The 26,990-nt window shown below is 36.4% G+C and overlaps 1 protein-coding gene across 7 annotated transcripts in view; it reads right to left on the reverse strand.

Moving 5' to 3' along the window:
* The window catches only part of LOC104853501 (serine/threonine-protein kinase Sgk3), a 161,070-nt gene that overhangs the window by 64,581 nt on the left and 69,499 nt on the right, over nt 1–26,990 (reverse strand). Inside the window, exon 1 of one of the 7 annotated variants that reach the window (XM_010611456.3) lies at nt 113–199. The exons of 5 other annotated variants lie outside the window; for them this stretch is intronic. The gene's annotated coding sequence lies outside the window, so the exon portion shown is untranslated. Of the gene's footprint in view, nt 1–112; nt 200–26,990 lie in introns of those variants that run through there. One more of the 7 variants, XM_010611460.3, reaches the window with a different exon arrangement.

A 26,990-nucleotide genomic window follows, 5' to 3' on the forward strand; every position in this document is an offset into this window, starting at 1 on the left:
CACCTGGCGAATACGTCCTAAACTCACCTAACCCCCGCGCGCCCGCCGGCTTTCTCCATCTTGCCCCCACGGACCACGCCCCCCACCGGACTCCGGGTCTGTCCCAGCTCACCTTCGGGTACCCGCTCCTGAGGAGCCAAAAGCCACCTCCTGAAGTTACGCCGCCAGCGCCCCACCTCTAGGTCCCGCCCCTGCGGTAGGCCCCGCCCACAGCAAGCACCAATCGGCGCCCTGATGAAGGGGAGGGGTGGTTAAACTCGCTCAGCCCCGCCCCCGCGCTCTCCAGGCTTAGCGCCAAGTGCATGCAGCCTTTGGCAAGGCGCAGTTTTAGAGGCCCAGGTAAATGAAGGGAGGTGGAGAAACTTTAGGGGTGGTGGTCCGAGGAATGAAGGGCTGGACGCTGGCCGACGGAAAAGGGAGGAAAGACAGAGAGACAAAAACACAGAGAGAAGCAGAGATAGCCCCTCGGGCTTAAGTAAAGGCCTGGGAGGAAAAAAATAAAGGCACTCTCCTGGTCCGCTAAGGTGCAGTACGGAATTGGAGCTTAAAACAACAAAGTTAATTCGTCCAGAGCATTGACATAATCTCGTTCTCCTCGGGCAGGGTAGGAGTCACACAAGAATTTGGGATTCCACGCGTGAGAAGTCATTAGGAGTATCTTTAGGGGGCAAAGAAAGGAAGCAATTCTTTTGCTGACTTCCACTAAAAGTCCTCGTACTTCGTTTTAAAAATCGTGGACACTTGGACTGGGAATGTAGGTCAGTGAGCACTTGCCTAACATGTGCTAGGATCTAGGTTCAATCCCCAGCACCAAAAATAAGTGAGATCGTGGACACTGACTCCCAATAAGAATGTTAATTATTCCCTTTACCTCAGACAGTTTAGGTACATTTTGTGAAAGCAGACCCATTATACCCGGCCAGATTTGGCATGGTTAAACAAAAATTGTAAGAGGCCATTGTTTCGGACTAAGCTCTTGCACTAAGCTCCAAACGGATTAAAAATAAAAATGTAGTCAGCCATACTAAAGTTCTATGTTACCGTATACAAATTAAATTGTCATCTCACCTTCCCAGACAGGAAAATGAGAGATAGCCAAATTTCCCAGGTCAATAGGCATGACAATGAAATTCTCCCAGCTTGAATCCTTACATCCTTTAATCCTTTAATCTTTACAAAAAGTAACCTGAAGTAATCTACTGTTTAACCTATCACTTATTTTTCTATTGTTCTGTTTCCCTGTCCCAACTCTATAAAGAAAGCAACTTTCCAAATGACTGATCTACTTTTTGGTCTTTGTGCTTTCTTCAGGCCTTCTTTGTAAAATCAGCCTGTCTGCTAGGCTCACTGGAACACTCCCTATTTTGTGTAGGGAGCACTCAAATCTAGAATAGCAAAATAAAGCCAATCAAGATCTTTAACCAAATTATAATTTTTTTTTTCACAGCCTGGAGGTCCATAGTATACTTCTACAAGGTTTGTGAGTTGATTTATGCATAAAGGAAAATAAGGCTCCTCACAGTATTTTAATTTAATGCATCTGAGTTTGAAAATGATTTGGGTCAAGTCAGTAACTGACTTGATTTACAATAACTGAATTAAGGTAGGAAATGACATTAAGGGAAGTCACAATATCTAAAGCCCCCAATCTGCTTATCAATAAAAAGAAAGGATTCAGCCAGGTGATCTCATAACTTCTAAATACCTTCCACACACCAATTTGTCCTGCCAAATTTAACTCAAGAGAGAATGATTGCCCATGGGACCTGTACCTTCAGGAGCCACACCAAGAATGTATGAACTTGTAGAAAAAAAACTTCAGGAATCTCTAGCATCAAACTTCATTGAGAATCTCCTTTCTGACTTTCCAGTGTGTAATAATGACAATAATGTCACTCTTGCGTTGGCTCAAAACTTTTGCCTCTTCTTCCCTCTCAGTCCTCAGATTTGGTCATCAAGTCTAGCTTTCTTCTTTACAAAGCCTCCTCTATGACTTTCTCATTTTCACTTCTATCTCTGTATAAAACAAATTTAGAGAACTCAAGGTCTTCTGTCTGACCCTAACCTACTTTTTCCACCTAGTCTCCAACTACTCTCTTTTGTATACTTGTCTGCCAATCTTCTCACTGTATACATACATAGAGCTATATAATATACAGCTACATGGCAACATACATACACAACATACAGGAAAAATTCTTGCCATTGTACATGTCTACACACTGTTCCTAGCTCAGAATAGCCTCTTCTGGGTCCCAGATACCTGTCCTGATATAATCACTCACCTCAGGTAATCTCTACGTAATAAAATGCCACAATAGTTGGGATCTGCACAATTCAACCTAGCACTTAACAGGGATGCCTTCTTTTGTTTTCTATTATTTAGAATATTTATCTCCAAAAATAAAATACACTATTTATTAGATATCCCCAAGCCCTACACAATCCACCCAGAAAAATCATTTTTGCTGAGCACAGAGGAATGCGCCTATAATCTGAACACTGGGGATGCTGGGGCAGGAGCATGATGAATTCAACACCATCTTGGGCTACACAGCAAATTCAAGGCCAGCCTGGACAATATAGCAAGGCCCTATCCTTCCCACAAAAAACCAAAAAATTTAATGTCTCAGCAAACCTAAAAGATAGCATATATTCCTCTATAATTAGGCTTTTTGGATTCCCTATAACAATAAGATTCTTTATTTTTGTCTGGAATATTATGGTACTGAAGTAACCATACTATACATAAGCTGTAGTTGGCAATTATATAGGTCTGGTTTGAAAAACTGTGTAAATAAATTATTATTAAGTAAGACTTGTTTGGAAGACTAAATCTTTGCAATTCATGGAGACAAATAAAAAAATAAAAGTAGGTACTCATTGTCATTCATTACTCAAACAAGTTGTAGACCCTCAGTAAATGCATTAAAATATATGAATCAATCTATGATTATTTTCAACTTTCTTTAAGCCTCTTTCTCCCTTGCTGTAATTAAAATACTGGTCACTTTTTTTCTAGTGCAGATAAGATAATGAAAGCTTCCCCCTTCCAATTTCAAAGAAATTCTCAAGAATAAGATTAACCAGAATCACACAGCATTTCTCAGAGTTAGACTAGATAGGTTTTCAGTATTGCAGAAATAAATCCTCAAATCATAATAAATTTCCTATGTTAGGGAGCTCTACATACTATTAAGATCTTTAGAGAGTAAATTTTCCTTAACTGTAACCTTACCCAGATGGCACAAATAGAAGTAGAACTAAGTTTTCAGAATGACTACCAAGTAAGAGTGAAAACTGATTTGCAATCTATCAATGGCCCCTTGTGTTTTGAAAATGTCACTGGCACATTTCAAGGAGGCCCCAGAGCCCTGAAGTCTAGCCCAAATAATCTATAAATCACTACTCACAGCAAACCTTTATAATGTTCTGGAGATTTAAGAAGTATTAAATAGACAGACTAAACAGTCACACTTTATTTGTGGTTATACCAGAAGCTATGAGCTATAGATAGAACTTTTCCTCTCCTCAGAATGGGAGGTTGCTATCTAGAGTAGAGCTCTGGGGGATTTCTGACTCTGCCAGGACAGAGTAACAAGGACCAGACTGATCATCCCACCTCTGAACCAACCAAAAGAAAGAAGGAAAAAGAAGTAGACAAAATATACAAAACAACAGTTTATAAGATACTGAGTATCCAGCCATGAAGGAAAGTGACTTTTTGGGAATGAAAAATAAGCAGCTTATTATAGTCAGAGAGCTTATCAACTCCCTGAGTTGAGGAAACAGAACTGCGAATTCAGGGAGAATAAGGGTTCACAAGATAGAGTAAAAGAGAACATTTAACTGTACAGAAGACCCCCAGAGATCTGCAGAAGGTCCTCAAGAATTTGACAGTACTCACAATAGGTATATGTGAGGAAACTATAACAAGTCCAGGAAAGAATAAACCTTCTAAAAAGCACTGAAAGAAACAATACTGGGCACGCACAAAGGACCAAAAATACTGGCTGTTCCAACCAGGCTGATTAGAAAACTTTCTAGTTCAATGGGGTACAGTACTGGTCTATGTTATTAGGAAGGAATTAGCCTTAGACTAAATGCTGTTTGGATCCTACCCCCACCTGACAAAATAGAAGTAAGCTCTGAAAGGATAAACTATTTCTAAGTAATTTACCCCATCTCAAATTAAAACTCAAGTACTTTTTTTTGAGACAGGGTTTCACTGTGTAGTTGAGACTGCCCTGGAACTCCCTATGTAGCCCGGGCTGGTCCCGAACTCACAGTGATCCTCCTGCCTCAGCCTCCCAAATGCTGGGATTACAGGTGTGTGCCACCACGCCCGGCTAAACTCAAGTACTTTTATAGAAAAATAAAAACATTCAACATTAATTTATAGTGTCAGACATTCAGTGATAAGTATTAAATAACTGGCATTCACTATCAGAAAGCATATAAACAAAGAAAGAAACAAACAAAAATAGCTGGGTGTAGTGGCTCATGCCTGTAATCCCAGCTACTCAGGATCACAAATTCAGTCAGCCTGAGCCTTAGCCAAGACCCTGTCTCAAAATTTTTAAAGAGCTAGAATATAGTTCAGTGGTGGAGCAGTTGCTTAGAATATGCAAAACCCTAGGTTCAATCCCCAGTTTAAAAAGGTAAGAATGAAGGGTCGGCAATTTAGCTCGGTGGTGCCGCTGCCTGCCTGGCAAGTGCAAGGTCCTGATTTTGATCCCTGGCACCACACACATACACACACACACACACACACACACACACATCTATAACTATCAAAAGTATCTTTCACAACTGAAGGCAATATAAAGATCTTTCAGACATAAGCTGAAAGAATTCATAACCAGCAGATTCACAAGGAAGCCCTGCAGACAGACATAAGAAAAATTATTCCATATTTCTGAAAATATAGAGATAGGGATAAGTGTTTATGTTGATATTTTTGTAATTTAAACCTCCTTAAAAGGTAACTTTTATAAAATATCAATAATTTATCATAGATTTTATAGACAATGTAGAAGTAAAATATAACACCAATAGCATAAAATCTGGGAGAAGAAATATGGAAGTAGTATTTATAAGTAAATGTAAATGCCTGTAAGCAATATGATAAAATTCAACTGAATTAAATTAATGGCAATAAATTAAATGTGTATATTTAAATCTTAAAATCAACATTAAAACAGGTGGGAAAAAGGAGCTGCACTTAATAAGTCAATGAAGGAGATAAAATGGAATCATAATCCTCAATCCAAAACAAGGCAGAAAAGCATGAGAAAACAACATATAGGGCAAATAAAAATCTAACAGACTAAAAACTTGACTCAGATCAATAATGACATTAAATGTAATGGTCAAAACAGCCCCTATTAAATACTTTGTCATATGGATTTTAAAAAGATCTATGGGCATCTGAAATGAACAGACATTTCTCAGACAAAGAAATAAAAGCAGCAAGTAAATATATGAAAAAATGTTCCACATCACTGGTCATTAGAGAGATGCAGATGAAAACAACACTGAGATTCCACCTCACCCCACAAAGAATGGCTGCTATCAAGAAATCACACAATAACAAATGTTGGCGCGGTTGTGGGGAGAAAGGAATCCTTCTCCATTGTTGGTGGGAGTGCATACTGGTGCAACCACTATGGAAATCAATATGGAGATACCTCAAAGAACTAGGATTAGAGGTTCCATTTGACCCAGCCATCCCTCTATTGGGTGTCTTTCCAAAAGAATTAAAAGAATCATACCACAGTGATAAATGCACACCCATGTTTATAGCGGCACAGTTTGTAATAGCTAAAACTTGGAAACAGCCCATCTGCCCATTAGTTGGAAACTGGATAAAGAAGATGTAGTTTTTCTATAAAATGGAATACTACTCGGCCATAAAGAATGGGAAAGTAGATTCATTCATAGGTAAATGGGTACATTTTGAGGATATCTTCCTAGTGAAATAAATAAGTCACACATATGCAAATACTGAATAGTTTCTCTGGTGTGAAAAACGAAAATAGTTCTCAAGATCCTAACGGGACAATTAGCAATGTGAAATAGGAAGAAAAGGAACAAAGGTGTAGGGACAGTGAGAAGGACAGGGAAAGGGGAATAAGGGAAAAGGAAAAAACTATGAGAATTGGAAGGTGGGGAGGGGAGGAGGGGGTGAAGGGAGGGTGGGGATAAGGGGAAAAAATGAGAACCAAGACTTGGCATGTAAAGGTACAAGATCCCAGTAATGAATGTAACTGTACTGTCTACCTAGAATGTACCAATAAATTCAATTAAAAAAATAAAATAAAAATAAAAAGATCCAACTATATACCACCTGCAGATGAAAAACACTATTCTTCAAATATGAAAATACAGTTAGATTAAGTAAGATTAAGGATTAAATAGTTATATTAAAGTAAAATGACAGAAAAAGATATATCATTATAATGTTGGTCAAAACAAATTTGGAACAGCTATATCAATACACTAAGAATATTTCAAAGCAAATAATATCACCAGAGAAAGAGAAGGTCATTTCATAATGATAAAGGGACCAATGATCAAAAGGACATAACAAGCCTAAACATTAATGTACTTAATAACAGCTTCAAAGTAAGTATATAAGCAAAAGCTGAAACAACTTCAAGGGGAAACAGACATATCTGTGATCATACTCAGAGATTTTAAAATCTCTCAATATTAGCACAAGTAGACAGAAAAACAGCAAGGGTATAGAAGACCTAAACAATACAATCTATAATCTTTACCTAATAAATGTAAAAAGCTTCAGATAATATAAAACTATGTTCTTGCAATACAATGAAATTAAATTTGAAATCAGTAACAAACAAATCTGGAAAAAAATATCTACATGTTTTGAATCAAAACATACAATTCTAATAACCCATGAATCAAATAAATCAAAAGAAAAATCAGAAAATACTTTGCAATGAATGAAGATGAAAATATATCAAATTTTGTGGATGGAACTAACATGTAATTAGAAGGTAACGCTCACATTGTAAAAGAAGAAATATTTCAAATTGATAGCCCCAGATTTTGTGTTATCAAACTCTAAAAAGAAGAATACATTGAATCAAAGTGAGAGAAAACATTTGCAAATCAAATCTGATAATCTTCAATGACAGATTCAACAGGATATGGAATCTTTGAAAAGAAGTCAGATAGAAATACCTACAATAAAAATCATACATTTCAGGAACTAGAAGACAGAGTGTCTGATATTGAGAACAAAATAGTGAATTATGTTAAAGAGCTCAAAAAGTCAAAAAGAAAATAAGACAGGAAAAGACTATCCAATAGCTATTAGATGACAAGAAAATGAATCTAACGGTAATAGGAGTTCTAGATGATAGCATAGATGGATTCACTAATTCTGTTTACAGAAATTATGGAAGAAAACTTCCCAAATATAACAAAATAATTTAAAATACAAGCAAGCAATGCTTACAGAACACCCATTATGATGAAAGAAGAAAGAAAGGTTCACCAAAGGATATCCTCATTAAATGCACAAATACACAGCAAACAACCAGAATTTTAAAGGCAGCCAGAGAAAAACATATATAGATCAGCCAGTTGGAATCAGTAGATTCTTATCACAAACTGAAGGCAGAAGAGCTTACAGTGAAATATTTCAAGTCTTAAGAGCAAAGAACTTGCACACCAGATTAATTTACCCAGAAAAGGTATCCTTCAAAATAGATGGAGAAATAATACCTTATTTCGATGAGTTAAGACCAACTCAGAAGATATATGAATGCTAAACCAGTTCTAGAGAAAATACTCAAGAACATTCTCAACAGAAACAATGAATTGGATGTTAAAAACACAGATAAAACTAGTGAGGTCAGTGACTAAACAGAAACAAAAAACAATGGGAAAAGAAAAACAATAATAATAATACACCAACCGATAAAAAAGCCAATGATAGGGTGAAGCAGGTGAAGGGAGGACAGGGGTATGGGGAAGAAACAAGAGCCAAGACATAGCATGTGAAGGTACGAGATACCAATAATAAATGTAACTGTACTGTTTGCTTTAAATGTACCAATAAATTTAATGGAAAAAAAGAAGTCAATAATAGTAAATAACCAACAAATCTCAGTAATATATCTCAACATTATTGGCCTCAACTTTTCAATCAAAATCTGGCAGACTGGATCAAACAATCCAAAAGTCTGTTGGATTCAAGAAACTCATCTAATCCCAAAAGATATTCATAGACTAAATTTTAAAGGATGGAAAACATTTCATGCTCCAGAACACTGAAAGCAATTACAGGTAGCAATTCTAATATCAGACATAATAAACTTCAAGTTAAAACTTATTAGAAGAGGCGAGAAAAAGGCACTACATACTAGTTAAAGAAATAATCCAACAAGAAGTGATAACATTGATAAACTTAAATGCATTGAATTTTGGAGTACCTACCTTCATAAAATAAAAATTGTTAAAATTAAAAGATCAGATAAACACTAACACAATCATAATAGGTGATTTTTAACAACCCCCACTTTTGCAAAGAAACAGATCACTAAAAAAAAATCATAAAGAAATTTCAGAGCTGAACCACATCCTTAAACATATAGACTTAATGGTGCTATACAGAGTATTCCACCCTTGTATAATGGAGTATACATTCTTTTCAGTAGCACATGATAGATCACATAGTAGTAGACAAAACCTACTTAATTAAATATAAAAGTACTGAAATCATCCCATACATACTATCAGACCACTGAGCAATGAAAATAGAAATCAATGACATAAGAAATCTCAGAAAAGACAAAAGCTTGTGGAAAATTAAGAACATACTCTTAAACAATCAATGGGTCAAAGAGGAAATTTTAAATTTTTCTGGAAGTTAATGACAATGACAATGACTATACAACTCAGTGAAATCTCTGGGACAGTATTCACCAATACTCCTGAAGATCTTCAAAGAAACTGAAAGGGATGGAGTGCTCCTAGATTCATTCATGGAAGCCAGTATCATCCTGATCCCAAAACCAGATAAAGATCCAACTAAAAAAGAGAACTATAGGCCAGGGATTTAACCCAGTGGTTCCACTACCTGGAAAAAAAAAAAAAGAGAGAGAGAGAGAGAAAGAGAACTATAGATCAATCTTCTCCACTGCCAGGGTGTTGGGGGGAGAACTATAGACCAATCTCATCAATGAACAATGATGCAAAAATTCTCAGCAAGATATTAGCAAACAGAATGCAGCACATTATAAAAAAGATGATACACTGTGATCAAGTAGGTTTCATCCCAGAGATGCAAGGATAGTTCAACATACATAAGTCAACAAATGCAAAACATCACTTAAAGAGAAGCAAGGTCAAAAGTGACATGATCATAGCAATAGATGCAGAAAAGGCTTTTGAAAAAATCCAACACCCCTTTGTGATAAAATCCCGAAGAAAACAGATATAGAAGAACCATACTTGAAGATGATAAAAAGCTATGATAAACCAATAATCAGCATCACACTAAATGGGAAAAAAATAAAAGCATTCCCCCTAAAATCAGGAAAAAAACAAAGATGTCCTTCTATCCATCACAGTATTTGAAACATTAGTCAGAGAAATTAGGCAAGAGAAAGAAATAAAAGGATAAAAAAGGACACATATAAGGAATAACTCAAATTATTATTATTTGCAGGTGCCATGATACTGTATATAGAAAAGCCAAAGAACTCTACCAAAAAATGCCTAGAATTACCAACTTCAGCAAAATAGAAGGATAAAATGCAACACACAAAAATTATTAGCATTTGTGTACACCAACAAGGAATAGAATGAAAAGGGTATTATGAAAACAATACTATTCACAGTAGCTTCAAGAAAAATGAAACATTTAGGAATTAATCTAACCAAGGAAGCAAAATAACTCTACAAAGAAAACTACAGTGCTCTGAAGGAGGAGACTGAAGAGGACATCAAGAAATGGAAAGATGTCCCTTGCTCCTGGATAGGCAGAACCAGTATTGATAAAATGGCCATACTTCCAAAATTGCTACACAGATTCAGTGTATTCCCAAACAAAATATCAAAAGCATATTTCACAGATCTAGATAAAATAATCCTAAAAGCCACACAAAACCCAGAACAGCAATAATAATTTGGGACAATAAGAGCAAAGCATGCATGCCAGGAGTGGTGGCACACGCCTGTAATCCCAGCACTTGGGAGGCTGAGGAAGGAGGATCACTGTGAGTTCGAGACCAGCCTGGGCTACATAGTGAGTTCCAGGTCAGTCTCAACTACATAGTGAGACCCTGTCTCAAACAAACAACAACAACAACAACAAAAAAAGAGCAAAGAATGCAGCATAGAAGTATCTGGCTTCAAAGCAACAGTAATATATAATTAAAAAAAAAAACAGTGTGGTTCCAAAACAGACACATGGATCAATGGAACAGACCAAGAATACAGATACCTCACCAGACACATTCTACTATTTTATCTTTGACAAAGGATCCAAAAGCATATGTTAGAGAAAAGATAGCCTATTCCACATGTGGTATTGGGAAAACTGTTTATCTGATTGCAGAAGAATGAAATTGGACCCTTACCTTTCACCATGTACTAAATTAAAATCAGAATAAATCAGTGACTAAAAATTAAAACAGAAACATTAAACCGTTTAATAGGTATAGGGACATAATTTTCTAAATAGAACCTCAATTGTATAAGAAATAGTAGCAAGAATCAATGAATGGGATTATATCAGACTAAAAAACTTCTGTATAGAAAAAGAATCAATCAGTATAGTGAAGACACAAATTACAGAGTAGGAAAAAAATGCTTGCCAGCTATTCCTCAGACAGAGAGCTAATATCTAGAATATGCAAAGAACTAAACAAAAGTTTAACCACCTAAAGCTAAAGACCCAGGATGTAGCTCAGTGGCACATCACCTGCCTGGCAAGTGCAAGGTCCTAAATTCAATCCCAGGTGCAAAACAAACAAACAAACAAACAAACAAATAAATGATCTAGTCAAGAAATGAGAAATGAATAGACACTTCACAGAGAAAGAAATACAAATGGTCAACAAATACATGAAAAATGTTCAACATCTCCGGCCATTAGAAAAATGCAAATTAAAACAATGTGAAGATTCTTACTCCAAAAAAATGGCAATCATTAGGAAATCAATAACAAATTCTGTCGTGGCTGTGATAAAAAGGAACCCTCATGCATTGTTGGTGGGAATGTAAACTAGTCACAACCATTATGGAAATCAGAATGGAGATTTCTTAAAGAACTGAAATTAGAAATTCTAAATGACCCTGCCAGGCCCCCGCTAGGTATCTTTCTCCAAAGAGCTTAAGTCATCATACTCTATATTTGATACTTGCACGCCAATGTGTATAGCAGCACAGTTCTTAATAGCTAACTCCTGGAAATAAACTGTGCACCAAACAACAGATGACTGGATAAACAAATGTGATCTCTATAGATAATAAAATACTACTTGGCTATAAAGAATGACAAATGTGAGACCTTTGTAGGAAAATGGATGTACTTGGAAGTTATAATGTTGAGTGAAATGAATCAGACACATGAGTTTAAATACCACGTGGCATCTCACATTTGACTGAGGTAAAGTACAAAGAAAATGATATAGGCTGGATAGAAAGGGACAAGAGGATTGATCTCTTCTAAGAGGGAAGTGGTTCAAGAGAACAAGGGTGAGGGGTGAGGAGGGGAAGGGGAAATAAGAAAAATAAATATATGCCATGTATGGAGACCTAACCCCAATTATGTAAACACTTTACACCGTAAAATGAAGTAAGACAAATAGTACCAAGAAGTATGAAAAATGGGATAGGAGAACTGATGGAGGAGAAGGAAAATGAGATTAAAAAAACAACAACAACGACAAAAAACATGTAGCCAGGCAGCACTCGGGAGGTTGAGGCAGGAGGATTGCTGTAAGTTCGAGACCAGCCTGCACTACATAGTGAGTTCCAGGTCAGTCTCAACTACATAGTGAGACCCTGTCTCAAACAAACAAACAAACAAACAAACAAACAAAGCTGTAATATGTACATGTAACCACTCCCGAGCCAATTGTAAACTGCATGAACTGCAAACATGTACTAATAAAAAAAATCTGATAAGAGTCTAGTATCCACAATATATAAAGAACTATGAACAATGAAACTGAAAAAACCCAAAAACAAAAAGACAAAAAACTCAAAAAGATAAATAGCAATTTAAAAATAGGCAAAAGGGGCCAGGAATATAGCTTAGTGGCACCACACCTGCCTGGCAATTGTCAGGTCCTAAATTACATTCCTAGTACTGGGGCAGGGGAGGAGGAGGCAAAACATTTGACTAAACAAATCTCCAAAAAATATATACAAATGGCCAACAGACGCATGAAAAGATGCTTAGTATCACTGAGGAAATGTAAAATAAAACCACAGCACAATGCTACTTCATACCCATGAGGATGGCAATAATCAAAAAGGTAGAAAATAAGCATTAGGAATGTAAGGAAATGAGAGCTCATAGGCATTGCTGTTGGCAATGTAAAATGGTACAGCTGCTATGGAAAACAGTTTGGATCATCCTCAAAGAAAAGAAAACTACTGTATGACCTAGCATATATACCCACTCCCAGATATAAACTTCAAAGAACTGAAAACAGGCCTCAAAACCTGAAAATAGTACCCAAAAGATGGAAACATCCACATATCCATCAACAGATGAGTTGATAAATAGTATATACATTCAATGAAATATTACCCAACCATAAAAATGAAATACTAATTGATACATACTCTAACATGAATGAACCTTGAAAAGGATTATGCCAAGGGAAAGAATCCAGACACAAGAGGTCACAACTGTATGATTCCATTGATATAAAAAGATAAATTCTTTCCTGGTACAAAAAAAAAAAAAAGATAAGTTCTTAGAAACAGAAAGAAGATTGGTAGATGCCAGGGGCTACAAAACTAGGTAGCAACTTCTTATTGAGTACGGCATTTTGTTTTGGGTTGATGAAAAAGATAGAGGTGGCAGTTGCCTAACATTACAAATGTACTAAATGTCACTGAATTGTTCACTTTAAAATAGTTAATTTTACATTATGTGAATTTCACCTTGATTTTAAAAAAGCACCTTGGGCCGGCACAGTGGGATGCACTGATAGTCTCAGCTACTTAGGAAGCTGAGGCAGGAGGACTGCTTGAGCCCCGGAGTTCAAGGCCTGCCTGGGTAATCCAGCAAGACCAAGTCTCAACAAAACAAAAACAAAAACAAAAATTTTAAGTGTCCCACTGAGAACTGCAAAATAACTGTATTAGCTTAGTCTCCTTGGTTGTTCACAACATCTTTTCCCTTCATATACCCCATGTGCCAAGGAAAACAAGCCTTTTCTTTATGTGCAACACAGCACTGAATTTCTCTACATATGTTAGTACTGCTCAACCTTCAAGGCACAATTCAAGCACAAGCTCCTACTATTGTAGGCAGCTAAATTAATTAGATATCTTGTAGGGTGTTAGTCAAGAGTCAAGAGGTATACACCTGTAATCCCAGCACTGAGGAGGGTGAGGCAGGAGGATTGCTGTAAGTTTGAGGCCAGCCTGGGCTACCTAGTGAGTTTCAGGACAGTGTGAATTACACAGTGAGACTCTGTCTCAAAAAAAGGAGTCCATACAAAAGACAACTGAAGTACAATCACTGAAGGTCAGCATAAAAAAGAAAAAGTACTACACTAACACACTTGCCCTACGGATCAATAGCAATGATTGATATTCTAAATAGATATCAATCACCTTAAGTAGGGACCAAAAACTCCCTAGTCCATTTCCTTTCTGAAAATTCCTTGTTCATTTTATGTACACTTGCTATGTGACTAGCTTTCTTTCTCATTTGATCCCCATTTAATCAATATTACCTGGGTGACTGTACTTGTAATCTTATTGGCTGATCACGGTTTTGTCCCACCTTATGCCTACCTTATGATTTTTCCACTGGATCTTATTAGTTAACAACAGTTTTATCCCACTTTGTACCTGCCTCATCTCACAGCTTTGCTCGATAAAACACCTTGAAAAGTGGAGGGGGCAGGCAACCCACTTTCTGGTTTTCTCCTGTCCCTATCAGGCAAGAGTTGTCTCGCCCTCAATAAAATTCCTTATCCTTAACCTCTGTTCCTAGAATTCATTCTTCAATTTTAGAGAATACAGATTCACGTTTTGGATATATAGCAGGTTGAGAGTTATAGTATTTCCTCTATTTTGGATTATTTTGCTTATTTGGATTACTTGGTGTCCTGTATCACTACAGTCATGTTTCCTCATTATTTTAGGGAAGAATGTGCTCTTTCCTATAAGCTTCTATAAGCATTATCTGTGCCTCTTGCCTTCTAATTTGGTTATTTGTATTTATATAACTTCTATCAGACAGTAGGTACCAGAAATATCCAATGTGATTCAAAAGTCCTCTTTTATACAAACCAGACACCTAAATATTTATTGAAGAAAAAAGGTGAATGTAAAATAACTTTCTGCATAGAAATCCTCTTAGCTTTCATTTTAATTTGAAACATGTTTTTTCTGGAAGAACATTTGACTCTAGGATGCTTTAACTACCTTAGAAAATAGCAGATAGTGAATACTACAATTTCCTGGTGAAATAAACATATTTCTGAACATTAATATAAAATAATTAGAACTATTGGTATTTTTGACAACATCTGATGATAATCTTAACAGTAAGTTCATAACAATAGCTAAGATTTATGTAGACCTATGTACCAGGCTCTCCTTATTATATTTCATATATATTAATTCACTTGATCCTCACACTAACCCTATGACCTAGATACAGGGATCAACTCCATTTTACAAGTGAAGAAATATGTGAAAAGTCAAATAACTTGACCTAAGGTAACACCAGTGACTGGTGCTAGGATGAGAACTGAGGTACTCTGGCTCCAGATTCTATGCTTTTAACCATTACACTAGGTCATCTCTCTGCAGCAACAGATTAAGAATGACTTTGAAAGGGCCAATTAATTTTCAAGAAAAAATATATCCTAATATTGTAGAACAGATTAATGTCACTGTTTTCTCAGACTTATTTTCCTAGAATTCTGAAATGGCTGGTAACTTTATAGACTTGATGATCACAGGCTGAGGATATAGCTTAGTAATAGGGCACTTCCCTAAAATGTGAAAAGCCCTGAGTTAATTCTCAAGACCACAAAAATAATTAAAAGAAAGAAAGAAAACTGATATTAATGGCCTGGGGATGTAGCTTAGTAAAAGGGTGCTTCCCTAGCATACATGAGGTCCTGGGTTTGATCCTACAGACTGCAAAAACAAACAAATTAAAAAAAAGAAAACAAATTTAATTTTCATAGCACCAAAGAAATTACACTAACAACCAAAGTTGGGGCACAACATACTATCAAAAATATAATAAATACATGTGTATTGAAGAACACTGTTGTACAATGCTTTGTGTAGTTATTATGACAATTTTATTCTTTATTTTTACCAAAGATTTTCCATAATTTGAAGCAATAGAAGCAATAAAATATAAAAATGAATCACACTGTTCTATGATGTTTAAAATGCTTAAAAAACACCTAGGTCATTCAAAAAGTAACAAATGAATTAATAATAGAATAATATATTAGGGGCTAAAGATGTAGCACGGTGATAGAGTGCTTGCCTAGCATGTGAGCTGGGCTTGATCTTCAGCTCCACAAATAAATAAATAACATCCCTCCAAAAAAGTGTTTATTTGTGGGGGGCCTTAAATGCAGGTTGACTTACATAAATGTTAATGTTACAGCAAAGGGACTAAATTCTATAGAGGAGAATTATTGACCTATAATTACACTGATGCCTCATTTAGCAAAGGTCCAGAGAAAATAAAATTTGTAAACAACAATTAGAGTTTGTTTATCTTGGAGAGGAAAAAAAAATCTTCAGATTTGACATCCAATTGAATTCTTGCCACAATTCTCAAAAGTCAGTTATTTTCCATTAATCTTGTCTGGTAAAACCACCCTATTAATGATGTGTTGAGTAATTTTATTTGACATTAGAATTTGGGATAGGGATTTGAGTTTAAATTTGTCTCAAATGATTTATATGTTATAATCAGCTTTTAATGACTAATTACTCATATTTCTTTAAAAATGCTGCTTAGTTCAGATTCCATTAATGGAGACAGATTAGAAGCACAATCACACAATGTTTATTGTTAGGCATTCTTGCAAGGGGAAAATTATTTTACACTACATTTTTATAATTCAATAAATACATTATAAATAGATAAAGTACGTTGTTTTCCAGTTTAAGTCCCAGGGTTCATCATCAACACTGATTCACATGAATTTAGTACCTAGATTTTACTATAGATTCACCTTTTACCTAATTAAAAAAAAAAGCTGTCATTATTCCTACAAATTTGAATCACAATTCACATATATTGTTTAATAACGGAACGAAATAGTAAAAGATGATGCAACATCCAAAGTCATTTATAGAAAATGAAGGGAAAAGGAAAAAAGAAAAAAACTATTCCTGACCCTAAATTCCTGATCTGATATTGTGATTTATAAATTACTAATAACTGATTGTCACTGCTTCCATTAACTGAAGATTAATATTTATTCGACAGAGTACAATAAAAATGCAATTTAAAGCCAAGTGTAAAGCTGGGTGTGGTGGCATATGCTTGCAATCCCAGCACTTGTGAGGCTGAGACAGGAGGATTACTGTGAGTCCAAGGCCAGACTGTGCCACATAGTGAATTCAAGGGCAGCCTGAACTACATAGTGAGACTTTGTTTTTGTTTTTTCAAAAAGTCCAGAAGTGGCAGCACATGGCTGTAATCTCAGCACTTGGAAAGTTGAGGCAGGAGGATTTAGAATTTAAGGCCAGCCTGGGCTACATACCAAGAGCTTCTCAAAAAAACCAAACCACACCAAAAATTCAATTTAGTTCAATACCTACTGATTACCTAATGTACATGGCTGTACAATAGGTACATAAAATAAAAAACCTTTCAAGTCCACCATCTATTGTAGATAGAATAAGAAATAAGGTAATTAAGTGTGATGGTCAATCTTTTTTTTTTTTTTTTAAGTGACACACACCCACAATCCCAGCACATGGGAAGGCTAGAGGCAGGAAGATCACAAATTCAAGCCCAATCTGGGCAGTTTAGCAGCTTAATGAGACCCTAACTCAAAGTAAAAAATAAGAAAAGGACTGAGGACATGCATGACTCAGTGTAAAGGCCCTGGGTTCATTCCCCACTACTGGATTAAAAAAAAAAAAAGTTACTTTTGGATGATGCTAAACAACTAAGTCATTATTTGGAAAATTGATAGCCTGTACTCGGCCTTTCCAGTACAAACTCTACCCTAGTATAACCAAGTCAACAAGTGGAAGTTTATCTTTATAGAATAAGTCTAGTTAATGAATAAGGAAGAGAAATAGGCGGGGGTTGTCATTCCATGGTAAAGCATGTGTTTAGCATCCATGAGGCCCTGGATTCAAACTCCAGCATTCAAAGGTGGGAGGATACAACAATTTTTCAATGGATTATTATATGTAATGTACATAATGACATGCATGTCAGCAATGAACATCAATGGCTGCTCACTTAATAAAAGGATAGTTGAGCAAATATTTTATCGCTCCCAATAGAGAAACACAGCATTTATGAAGTATTCTTGCCAACATATTTAAACCCAAATCTCATTATATCTCTAGCTCTACCTGAAAATGTGTAGGAAACACAAGGGTGATGGGCACATGCTAAATGACATCACACGGAAGTGGTCAGCAAAATTTAGTGGAAAATTCTCCAGGCCTAATAACTAGTTACTTGATTATGTAAATTATAAGTTAAAAAAAAGAAAGGCACAAAACAGAATAAAAGACCTTAATTACCAATTATAAAGTATGTATTAATCGATCTTGATTAGACTTTAAAAAGTTGAAAAATTATAAGCCAATCACTGCATAGCTCATGAAATTTTAAAAAGTCAGTTTTTTCAATGTGATGATGTTACTGAGTTATATTTCATTGAAAAAGATGATACTGAAATATGTATGGATGAAACAACCTGATGTCTGGGAATTTTTTCAAATTCTGTGTAGGGAGTGAGGGTTAATGAGCTGAAAGATTAAACCATAATCAGATAACTGTTGAAAATGGGCAAGAGGTTTATAGATACAAATTATATTATTCAGATTATTTTTGTGTATGTTTGCAACTTTCTATAATAAAAGTGGTTTTGTTCTCCTTAAAAGTATTTGCTTTAGAGCAATAGTGAAATAGGAGACTGTTTCTTTTCATTATTTTTTATTTGCTTTCTAAAGTTTTAGGTACATGCATATTTTATCTGTAAAGAAGCAGTACTACTGTGATAGAAAGTACACATATATTAAAAATCAGTCTATGATTTAGTTCTAAATGATATATACTAGAAATTCTCAAAGTATAGGCATGGACCTTTGGAAGGCCCTAGGACTTTGTTATGGTTTAGATCTAGAATGTTCCCCTTAAGTCTCATGTATTTGGAGCCTGGGCTTTGGGAAGGTGACTGGATCATGGGGATGCTACGATTATCAATTGATCCACTGATGAGTTCATAATTGAACGTGTATGTCACTGGATGCTTGCCTTCGGAGGGTAAGTCTCCCTCTCTGACTTTTCCCTCTCTCTCTCTCTCTCTCTCTCTGCTTCCTGGCTTCCACAAAGGGAGCCGCTTTCCTTCACCTACTGACGAGTTAAATGTGCTGTTAGGAGGAGAGGCTTGGTTGGAAGAAGAGGTATCACTGTGGGCCGCCTTGGAAGGGTGTACTTTCCTCCCCAGCTATTCTCTTCTCTGCTTCCTGGCTGCCCCACAGTGAAAAGCTTGCTCTATCATGCTATTCAGACATGCCATTTTTGCCTTGGAGCTGGCCAACTATGGACTGAATCCATTGAAACCAGGAGACAAAATAAACCTCTCTTTAAAGTGTAGGTGTTTAGCCGGGCGTTGTGGTGCACACCTGTAATCCCAGCACTTGGGAGGCTGAGGCAGAGGACCACTGTGAGTTCGAGATCAACCTGGGCTACACAGTGAGTTCCAGGTCACTCTCAACTACATAGTGAGACCCTGTCTCAAAAAGACAAAATAAATAAATAAATAAATTTTAAAAAATGAAGTGCAGGTGTTGGGTATTTTGTCCTAGCAACAGGAAAGTGATAAGACATGTTTTCAGGGGGGTCTGTGAAATCAAACCATTTTTACAATAATGCTAAGATATTATTTGCCTTTTTCACTATGTTGACATTTACACTGGTGGTACAAAAACAAGAGTGGCTGGAAGTGCTGGTACTCTGGCATAAACCAAGGCAGTGCAGCCACAGTATTAGAACTCACTGCTTTCTTCACCATTACTTACTTACTTGCAGCTTTTTAAAAAAGCAAGTGTTGGGGACTGGATATATAGCTCAGTGGTGGGCCATTTGCCTAGCATGTGCAAAGCCATGGGTCTGACTCTTAGCACTGGAAGAAAGGCAGGGACGGAGAGAAGGAGGGAGGAATCAAGGAAAGGAGGGAGAGAGAAAGGGGTCACTTAAGAATGTCACTGATAAAGATGTAAATATTAATTTTATTAAAACTTGAAGTTCAAGTATATTTCTCTTAATATTCTGTGACAAAACAGGAAATACACATAAAGCACTTCTGTTACATACCAAAGTCTAACGATTCGAGGAAAAACTCTTGTGTGATTGAGTTGCAAGCTGAACTAGTTGTTTAAACACAGTGCCCCTTTTTACCTCAAAGGATGACTAACAAATGATAGTATTTGCCAAACTTGGGTATTTGGCAGACATTTTCTTGAAAATAAACACAGTAAGCCTGTCACATCAAGGGAAACAGTTCAGTGTGATTTTTGGCAATGACAACATTTAAACTTTCAAGCAAAATGCTTTTTGGAAAATTTGTTTCTGCCACCATGAGCTTGTCTGCTCCTTTACACTGAGAGATATTGCTGATGTATTCAGTTGGTGATACTTTAAAAAATACGGTTGAATGAAATGTATTAACATCTGGAATATTTGCATAAATCAGTGACATAAATCAATATTTTCTAGATTAATAATTCATAAGTATAAACCATATATACATCAAAATCCATTCAAAATGTAAGACTGTACTAGATTGAAATCCTCCCAGATCATTCAAATGATACCTAAATTCCCCTCTTCCCCCTGCTCCCACAGCCTTGCCAGCATTTGTTATTGTTTGATTTTTTTGATGATAGCCATTCTTTCTGGAGTAATATAGAATCTCAGTGTCGTTTTAATTTGCATTTCTTCAATGGCCAGATATGTTGAACATTTCTGCATGTATTTACAGTATCAGGCAGTTGTACATCTCCTGAGAAGTATCTATTCATTTCACTTGCCCATTTTTTTATTGAGTCTTATTTTAAGAGTGGTATAGTTTTTTGAGTTCTTATATATTCTAGGTATCAGTCCTCTGAGGAATAGCTAGCATAACTTTTTGCCCATTCTATATACTATCTCTTCACTCTGTTGGTTGTTTCTTTTACTGTGAAGGTTCTAATTTGATATAATTTCACTTGTTGATTCTTGGTGCTATCTATTGGACAATTGGGGTTCTGTTCAGAATAGTCCTTGCCTACACCTATGACTTCAAGAATTTTGCCTATTTTATCTTCCAACAGATTAGGTATTCCCAATTTAGCATTCAGAACTTTGATCTATATTTACTTATTTATTTTGGTATCAGGAATTGAACTTGAATCCTTGTGCTTATGAGGCAGGTGGCAGAACCACTGAGCTAAATCCCCAGCCTGATCTATATTTATTATAGTTTAGTATGTGGAGAGATATAGGGGTTTAGATTCAATCTCCTGGATGTGGATGGCCAGTTTACTCAGTGCCATTTATTAAAGAGGCTATCTTTCTTCCACTATATGTTTTTGGCCCCTTTGTCAAAAATCATATAGATGAATGTACCTCAGGTTGATTCTGCATCCTTTATTCTGTTCCAATGATTTAATTTATTTTTATTAGTATACATCTGTGAAACATTATAAATACTTTCCTGCCACAATTTTTGAAAGGTCTATTAAAATACTCCTGCTTTTTCAACTGTACACCTCTGTAAGACTACACTGTTTTTATATATTTCAGTCAAAAGAACATATTGTAATAGTATGAATACAGAAGTAGGTATAAGGATTCAGCTGTTACCAATAAAGCAAATATTAAAGAGAATTTCAAATATAAAAAGAGTTAATCACTAATTTTTAGCTTTGGAAAAAAGTTGCTTTCATTAAAATACACTATGTTAACAGGTAATGGACTCTTTAATTTAAATGAGTATTTTTTAATTTCTTGGTTTTAACTTGTAACATAAGTAACAATAACCTGCATAACTACAAGTTCCTTGGGGTCCTCAATAACACTCTGGTAGGCTGAGGCAAGTTTAAGCCCAGCCTGGGCAATTTAGCCATTTAGCAAGATGCAGTCCCAAAAATTAAAAAATAAAAAAGGTACTGAGGATTTAGCTCAGTGTGAAGGCCTTGGGTTCGATCCTCAATACAAAAAAAGTACAGTATAGAGTGTTCAGTGAGATCAAAATGTTTGAGAACCACAAGTGTATACCATCAGTGAAAGAAGACAAATATGACTATTTAGTCAGAAAAGGAATCATATAGGTAAGGATTTCTGCTCTTTTGCACTACAGATTGGATTGCCAGGGTCACAACAGTGGAAAAAACATTCTTCCAGGCAAAAAAATCTCACAAACAATTAGAAGCCAGTATAACAAAAATCAGGTTTGGAGAGACTGGGCCATCAATAATTAATCTTAGATGCCCAAGTTGTTATTGTCTTTTTAAAAACAACAGATGCATGGTTTAACTTCAGGATCATTGGGCTTTCTTTTGAAAATTTTAATGTAAAAGGATTTTTGGTTTTGTCAATGTGGATACCACACTATTACTTATTCCTTGTGCTTTAAGTAGATGGAATGAATAGTAAACTAGCTAACCACAACCCCCTGAGTCTTCATACATACTTTTTGCTCCTGCTGAACACTCACGTTTTTACTTTTTGTTTGATGTATTAGTTTTCTAGGGCTGCCATGAAAAGGTACCACTGCTGGGTGGCTTCAACAACAGAAATGTCTTTTTCTCATATTTCTGAAGGCTAGCAGTCTGAGATCAAGGTACTAGCAGAGTTGGTGTTTTCTGAGGACTCTTTCCTTGGCATAGAGATAGCCATCTTCTCCCTGTGTCTTCACATAATCACCCTGCACGTGCCTGGGTCTAAATTTTCCTTTCTAATAAAAAAAGTGGTCATATTGGATTAAGGCTCACCCTTAACTTCATTATTTCTTTAAAAGCCCTACCTCCAAATATAGTTATAGTCTGACATTCTGCAGGTTAGGGCTTCAACATATGAATTAAAGGGGAACACAGTTAAGCCCATAACACTTTGGCTACTTCCTACAAACTCCTTGGGAATCTGCTTGAATCATGTACTGCCTTAGTGAAGCTTTCCTTGAACCTGAACTTAAGTGAAGGACCCTGTTATATTTCACATAGCATCCTACACTTATCCTACATATCATTCATCATAAAAATGAAATAGTTGGTATAAGAGTTTTAAGGCTATCTCACCTACAAAACTGTAAATGCTACACGGGCAGACTGTCACATTCATCACTGGATCCACAGGGTAGAAAACAGTGCATGACATACAGAATTCACTTGAAGGGTGCGGGAAGAAATGCTGTGTGGTACCACATTCGAAAGTTTCAGAGATGAATACTCAATGTCTACAAGCACAACAGGAAGCATCCTCAGTACCAAGGCAGAGCCACCTGCAAATTAATTATCTTGACAGCACTGTCAAATACTAGCAAATTAATTATCTTGACAGCACTGTCACACCAGCTTTTAATCCCACTATAGTACTGGTTTAAGAAAGTAAGGATTTAACCCTGGTTTTATCTCAATAATTAACTAGCAATATAAAAATTAAGCAATGTTCCTTAACTTTCACATTATCTGAGTCCTCATCTATACATGCAGAAATTATCTAAAGCCAACACTGGTCACAATTTAAACAGAAAATTCCTGACCTGTGGTGATCCTAAACACACAAACCCTATGCTGCTTTGTCTACCATTGATAAGGTCAACCCCAACCTTTATCTGGCTGAATCTATGAAATCCTACCATCAGGCCTCTAAAGTTCTTTCCTATGCTGTGCCAGGGGGTTGCAGAAAAAACCAAGCTCCAAAAAACCTCTACTTTTCAAAAAATCAGGACTCGGAAGGCAACTGGAGTTCAAAGGTCTTAAGGGAAGTTTAATCCTATAGCTACTATTAATCTTGCAACCAGTTAGGAGCTAAGAGGTTATATCTATATCTTTTTAAGGAAAATGGATTTGAGATCAAAATACAAAAATACAAATGAATGGCTAAAATATTTTGGGCAGATGGAAAAGAGCATCATGTACTTTTTTGTAACTTTCATTGGTAAATGTTTGTAGTACATACTGATTATTTCTTGTGGGAAGTTGGTACATGACCGACCTCTCCCTCTCCCTCTCTCTCTCCCTCTCCCTTCTCCCCACCCCCTGAGCCAGGGTCTCACTTTGCTGGCCTTGAATTCACTCTATTGCCCAGGCTGGCCTCAAATTCATGGTGCTCCTCCTACCTCAGCCTCTTGAGTGCTGAAATTACAGGCATGTGCCATCACACTCAGCTGGCATTTCATTTTTTCAATCCCCCATCACCGCATCTCTTGGACTCCTATATACATATATGTATGTATACAAACATAACATGCTATACATGTTTATAGTACATTATGATCACATGACTTGGGCAGACTTGGTACATGTACACAGCAATTCATATCCTTCCTCTTTTAAAAAGCTCATTTTCTTTCTCTCTTTCCCCCATTTTTAAAAAATTTGCAAGCTAGGTGTGGCTGCTATAGTGACTGACATTGGGATGCACCCAAAGGATTGGTGGAGCACACTTTGGGTGTGTCTGAGAGAATCATGGAGGTTGACTTTATGGTCCCTGGCCCCTTCCTCTTTGGCACTGTTCCCCTTCTCTGCTTCCCAGCCACCATGAACTGAACTGTGCTCTTCACCATGGGCTCTCTTGAAGACACAGGTGTAGGAAAAGATTTCATGAACAAAATATCACTTGCATGTGAACTAGCACAAAGAGTCAACAACTGGGATTGCATCTTATTAAAATGCTTCTGCACAGCAAGAGAAACCACCAACAGAGTGAAGAGATGACCTACAATGTGGGAAATCTTTTTTAACCAGCTGCTCCTCAGACAAAGCTCTATCTAGAGTAAATAAAGAACTTTAAAAAAAATCAGACCTCCCAAATTAAAAAACCCAATCCAAAAATGGGCATCTGAAATGAACAGACATTTTTCAGACAAAGAAGTAGAAAGAGCAAGTAAACATATGAAAAAATGCTCAACATCACTGGTCATTCAAGAGATGCAAATGAAAACAACACTGAGATTTCACCTCACTCCAGAAAAAAATGGCTGCTATCATGAAATCAACCAATAACAAATGCTGGTTGGGCTGTGGGGAAAAAGAAACCCTTCTCCACTCTTAGTGGGGGTGCAGACTGGTGCAAACACTGGAAATCAGTATAGAGATACCTCAAAAACTAGGATTAGAGGTCCAATTCGACTCAGCTATTCCCCTGCTAGTTATCTTCCCAAAAGAATTAAAAGAATCATACCACAGTGATCTATGTGCACCTATGTTTATAGCAGCACTGTTTGTAATAGCTAAAACTTGGAAACAGCCTAATTGCCCAACAACTGGAGACTGGATAAAGAAAATGTGTGTTTTTTAATAAAATGGAGTACTACTCGGCCATAAAGAATGAGAAAGTAGAGACAATAAATGTCATTTAGCTATAAAAGCTAAATGGATGCACCTTGAGGCCATATTCTTAAGTGAAATAAACAGGACACATATGTGTAAATACAAAATACTTTGGTGTGAAAAACTAAAAGTGTAAATAAGGATCAAAATGTGCAATAGATAATGTGAAACAGGAAGAAAAGGTCCAAATGGGAAGTGGGAGGTGTAGGGGAAAGCAAAGAAGAGAAAGGAATAAATGTGAGAAAAGGAAAAAAACAGAAACAAAGTCTTTGTAAATGGGGATGGGTAGAGGGGTTGAAGAGAAAGCAGGGGAATGGGGAAAAAATAAGAACCAAGATATATCATATAAAGGTACAAATTCCCAATGACAAATGTCATCATATTGTATACTTAAAATGTACCAATAAACTTAATGAATTAAAAACTTTAATTGCGGGCCGGGGATTTAGCTCAGCCTGCCTCGCAAGCGCAAGGACCCAAGTTCAATCCTCGGTACCAATAAAAAAAAAAAAAAAAAAAAAAAAAAAAGAAAAAAAACTTTAATTGCAAAAAAATGGAAGTCAAATTAAACCTTTCCTCCTTTAAGTTGTGGGTATTGGACATTGTGTCAGAAAAGGAAAATCTGACTAATACATTGTTAAAGTATGTATTATGGAGAAAAGGGCATTTGCCTAAGCATATATCTCTTTTTTTTCCCCTAAGCATATATCTTGACTACCCATGTGACTTTGAACAAGATTCTACCTTGGTTACTAATTCTGCACTTAGGGATAATAATACTGAAAGAGTTGGCTGTATTTTGTAAGGGCACATATGGAAATGCATTAAATGCAGAGATGAAGAATAAAGGAATCCACAGAGTTCTAGAACCTGCAGAATCCTGGCATCCACTTCTTAGGAACTGTGTATTCTTGGACAAGTTTCAACTCCTTTGTGCATAGGTTTCTTCATTTGTAAAAGTAAAGTAAAAATAGTACTGGGCATGACGGCTCATGCCTGTAATCCCAGCTCTCTGGGAGGCTGAGGTGAGAGGACCACAAGTTTGAATCCAGCCTAGGCAACTCAGCCACTTAGCAAGACCTTGTACCAAAATAAAAAACAAAAAACAGGCCAGCAATTAGCTCATTATGAAGGTCCTGGGTTCAATCCCCAGAATCAGAAAAAATAATGGTACCTTATTTTGTGGTTATTGTGATAACTAAATGTGATAATACTGATATCATAATTAGCACCTGAAACTAAGGAAGCATCCATTAAGTGTCAGCTATTTCTTTTAATGCTAATTTCTTTTAATGGTAATTTTCAGAGGCTTTTTGCCTAATATGATCTCATTTGATCACCTTGGACACTTGTGGTTTTCCTACACTCTTCCAACTTCCATCCTGCTTCCTCTTCCTTCTCTAGTGATGTCCCAGTCTCACTGAACAGAGGCCATCAGGCTTAGTCTCCCTTAGTATTGTCCACATCCTCAAATTCCTGTAGTGTATGCATCTGGGCTCCCTTCCCTAGACTCCCTATAGGTTTTTCACCTTCTCTTTCTGGAAAACACAACTTTTGCTTCTCTAAAGAATATATACAGCACATTTTTCTGCCTGAAATGTTCTTTCTCCCCAGTTTTTGTCAGGGTAACACCTATTCCTTTTTCTGGTTTCAACTCCTCTCAAATTCGTCTCTTTAAATATCTTCAATGTCTCAAATATCTTAGGGAGGTATTCTCAAGGCCCCCTATATTTACTTCTACACTAAATTATCTTTTCATATAAATAATTGTCTCTTTGCATATCTATTTCCTTTACATCCTCAGAGCCTAACACAGTGTCTGGTAAATAGGTGACCAATTAGTGTGGTTTTCCCAGACTGGTTTTAACATTCAAAGTCCTGATCACCAGAAAAACCATGCAGTCCCAGGTGGTTGGTAAATATAATACACACTCATTAAGTTTTATTTAATCAACAGAGTCCACATTTACTGTATTGTCCATCTGTACTACTAA

The sequence above is a fragment of the Fukomys damarensis genome, unplaced genomic scaffold (genome assembly GCF_012274545.1).
Source record: "Fukomys damarensis isolate Sample0158 unplaced genomic scaffold, DMR_v1.0_HiC HiC_scaffold_5, whole genome shotgun sequence".
Taxonomy (NCBI): Eukaryota; Metazoa; Chordata; class Mammalia; order Rodentia; family Bathyergidae; genus Fukomys; species Fukomys damarensis.